Genomic DNA, 4456 nt, shown 5'->3' with positions numbered 1-4456 from the left:
CAGTTGCTTTTTTTAGAACTAAACAGGGGTTTCAGCAAAAATACTTTTTGTCTGTCTGTTTGCTTACAAAATTAAAGAAAACCAAACAGTTCAGTGTATCCATTTTAAAGTCAAGATACAGTAACACCGCCCTCTAGGTGTCAGATAAGGAATTTTCCCCAGCTTGTACCAAAGTCTGTGCTGTAATACATTACACTTTGAAATGGCAATTAGCAGTGTGTGAAATAATCTATTTTAAAAGTGTTAAATGTTTCTGCAAATTGTATTCACATGAAGTAATGATGAGCATTATTCTAATCAAACCTTAACTTTCAAGTCAAAACTTTTCTGATTATATGATTTGGCTTTTCTGCAAGTCATCCATAAAGAAAACTACAGATTTACTTATTTATTTATGTATCTGTTTTATCTGTAATAAATGTGACATGTCTTTAGTACAGCGATTGAATCATGAGAGGCATATGTTTACCCTTTGCACTGTGAGAAGCAATCATTTTTAGCAAATTAGGGACTATGAACCATATGGCCTCTTTGGCACTGAGGGGGGAGTGGGTTCAAGCTATAGAAGCAGTTCCCATCATGTGAGGTAAAGATCTGGCTGCTGAACCAGAAACAGACTTAATTGCCAGCATATCATAGGTGAAGGTTTTCTGATGCCCTGTTACGGGATTTAGTGGATATGTATGAAACAGAGGTCAAGAACAGATTTTTGAAAAAAGTATATATTGCTCAATTCGAGCATGTCTGGGTTGAACTTTCAACAACACATCTCTTGAAACACCTTTCCTTAGCTTTTGGAGCCGTGTGAAAGCTGGTATCGGGGATAACGGTGGCCCACCTCATATTAAGTGCTGGGTTCCCAGTAAAGTAGCCAGACAATGTATACCACTCGAAAATAATTGCTGAAAATTAATTTACAGTCCATCTTATTTCATGTTTATGAATGGAGTCTGAATATTTTCAAATGATTATCGAGTTACCATATTCCTTCAAATTTAAGAATTTAAGTAAACCAATTTTTTACTTCGAGTACAGTATAGTGGTGCATGTATTAAAATTGGCAACAAAATATGTGACTGCCCGAACAGTCATAGAGCAACGTGACTGCCTGGCAGTCGAAGGTTTCTGTAGTAGTTATCCTGTAGAGCAGAAGCTCTCCTAGACGTAAATAAGGCAAGCTCACTGCCTGCCTGTGTAGCTATGGCCATAGTGCAGTAGCCTCAAACTGGCTGCCCGGGCATGCCTTCCAGCAAATCAGGGCCCCCCAGTCAGCTCCGGAAAAATCTTCCTGTTTACCGCTGCAGCAACGCATCTGAACCAGAAACAGGGGGCTCCCTGTCACAAAGTGTCATCAGCTAGTCACTACAGAAATCCGCAGTAACATTTCCTAAAATCTGCAACGAAAAATAATAATAATAATAATCTTACCTTGTTTTGTTCTTCAGTAGCCACTGTTTGTCTATCCAATGTCGTTGTCACAATCTTCTGCTGTTTTAACAAGAGCTATGACGGTGAGTTATTGGAAATATTGGACTTGCATTTTACATTTGTGTCCTATATCTTTTGCCATTATATTCGGTGCTAATTTTATTTCCGGAGCTCACCAATGGCCTTAGGAATCTTTCCATGGCTGAACTAAAGCTTGAACTGCAACATTCCTGGAATCTTGCAACTAGATTTATAAATTATATCTGAATGTACACATTTAAAATAATATTTATTTATTTTCACAACATTTATATATCTGGGGAAACAATACAAGATTTAAGCTAAATCTGGAAAAAAAAAGAGATATATTAAAATATTAATGTTTTTTTTTTTTTTTTTTTTTTTTTTTTTTTTTTTTTACACATGGCACCCCATATCTAACATGCACTGAATAAATGGACCGCTAAGGTTTAATATAAAGTGTTACCAATGCATCTTCATTTGATTTTTTCCTCAAGTTGAATGTGGGGGATTTGGGCTGTTTCTTAAATTCAAGGGCATCTTAAATTTGAAGGAATATGGTACTTTTCAAATTATAAAGATAACTAGATCAGATACATAATCTATTGAAGTGGGAGACCATTCCATATATATAACCCATTGGAATACATATGAATTTAGCATGGTTTTAAAGTGTAACTGTTTTATTTAAAAAATGTAAACGTACAAATTATACTTGAAGAGGTAAACTACAAGCTAGAGAAAGGAGGCAGCTCCATTTAATCTTTCTTTAAAGAGCAGAAGGGTAGAGATTTGGCGCAGCCGAGGGATCACATTTTCTGAAAAGGCAGGAAGCAAGAGTATGTGATTAACAAAGGAAGTGGTTCTGAAAAAGGTTATATCTCTAAAAACACACAAACCATGTTATGTATATATGTTCTCTTTTGCCTCGTTTCCTCTGCCGGCTCAACCCCAGCTCCTGAACTTTTTGCAAACTTGGCCATTGTCAGATGTTCTTCGTCTGCTGTAGGAGGTCTCAGAGGGATTGTGGGATAGATTGTGCTCCCTTTTTTAAAAAGAAAGGACAGAAAACAACTTTACGAGCAATGGAGGCTGATGTGGAAAGGACTTTTGTGGCTATTTTTTTCTATGTGCTTTACACTATGGTAGACAGAGTAATAAAAACCCAAGTCGCTGATAATAATAATAATAGCGCCTCCGAAAAGATGGGTGCATTCTTCTAGCACCTGTTATTATTACTATCATCAAGATCTGTGCTGTAATTGATTGAGGAGACAGTTTGTGGCTTTTAAACACAGCGCAACTTGACTCTCTTAATTTATTATTCTTACTTCAGTTATATTATTTATGCATGAGTATTCATCACTGCAAACGGCATTGTCTTTTTTATGCCGCGGCCGATCGACCAGTCAGAAAAAAGAAAAAAACTATTTTATGGGCCCGGCCGGCCAGGGCACTATTTTCTATTCATAATAGACTGAATGCATATTGAAGCAAAGGTATTTGTTTACATTTTTGTTGTTGTTATTTACTAGATTTTGTAAATGTTGAGTTTCCATATACAATATCATATTTATTTCTGTGGTTTATATTCGTATTCATGATGGACTGCTATGGTTTTGTTTTAATTACATACAGTAACAGCAGCTTTACTTGTAAACTTCTCTCTGGCCACTGTATTTTTGTTGTATTTAGTGTTGTTACTATGGGAGACAGAGAATCACCCCAAAGTGAATACAGCAGTGTGATTTATATGGGCAGTGATATTAAGATCTGCCACGTTATATATCATTTTAAAATTAACTCTGTGTTTAACACTTGGTATTTAAAAAAAAAAAAGTAAATAAAAAAAATCATATATAAAGGGGCCAACCTTCCCTGTTCTGAAAATTGCACATTACCTACAAAACTCATCAAATTTTAGCTGAATAATCTGACCTGTTTTTGTACCATTCCTTGATACAAACCTACAGTTCCAGAAAAAGGTGATCTGACTGACAGAGGTTAAGAGAGAATCTACAAAGCCTGCCAGCTCTCAGTAGGAATCTGACAGAAGAGACGGATGTGTTCCTGAATACATCAGCGATTGCCCCAAGGCTGGATGAGTACTAAAGGCATAGTCTGACACACCAGTATGCATGGAGAACATAATACAATATTTAATGAAGGTTAAATGCAAACATTTAAAAGTAAAGGCTCACCAGGAAAGGTCACATTATTCTATTTATTTATTGTTTTGAGACACAGAAAAGCCTTTAGTGTTTTGTAAATGTTCTAATTTGCACATGTGGGCTGCTGGAGTAGCAGGTCCTATTTAACTTGTAAACATGCAAGCCAATCAAATTGCCCAAGCATTGCACTATACACTGAGTGTACAAAACATTAGGAACACCTTCCTAGTATTGAGTTGCACCCCCTTTTGACTTCAGAACAGCCTCAATTCATCAAGCATGGGCTCTACAAGGTGTCGAAAGCGTTCCACAGGGATGTGTCAAGTTGGCTGGTAGTGGATCTCTACTCCGAATAGGTTGTTCCATCTCATCCCACAGATGCTCAATTTGATTGAGATCTGGTGACTTGGCAGGCCACTGCAGTAAGCTGAATTCACTGTCATGTTTGTGTAACCATTCCTGGATAATACTAGCCTTGTGGCATGGTGCATTATCCTGCTGAAAAAATCCATTAGCAGATGGATACACTGCTGCCATGAAGGGATGCACCTGATTGGCAATGATGTTCAGATATCCTGTGACATTCAAACGTTGCTCCACTTTTATCAAGGGACCCAATGTGTGCCATGAAAACACACCCCACACCATCACACCACCACCACCAGCCTCCAATGTTGACACACAGCATGATGAATGCATGTACTCATCTGGTTTTCTCCATACCCTAGTCCTCCCATCAGCGTGAAACAGCAGGAACTGGGATTCATCAGACCAGGCAATGTTTTTCCAATCCTCCAGTGTTTTCGTTCCTTAGCCCCCTGAAACTGCAGTTTTTT

Source organism: Polyodon spathula, chromosome 8 (genome assembly GCF_017654505.1).
Source record: "Polyodon spathula isolate WHYD16114869_AA chromosome 8, ASM1765450v1, whole genome shotgun sequence".
Lineage (NCBI taxonomy): Eukaryota > Metazoa > Chordata > Actinopteri > Acipenseriformes > Polyodontidae > Polyodon > Polyodon spathula.
The sequence above is the reverse complement of the archived record's forward strand: the minus strand, read 5'-3'. Positions refer to the sequence as shown.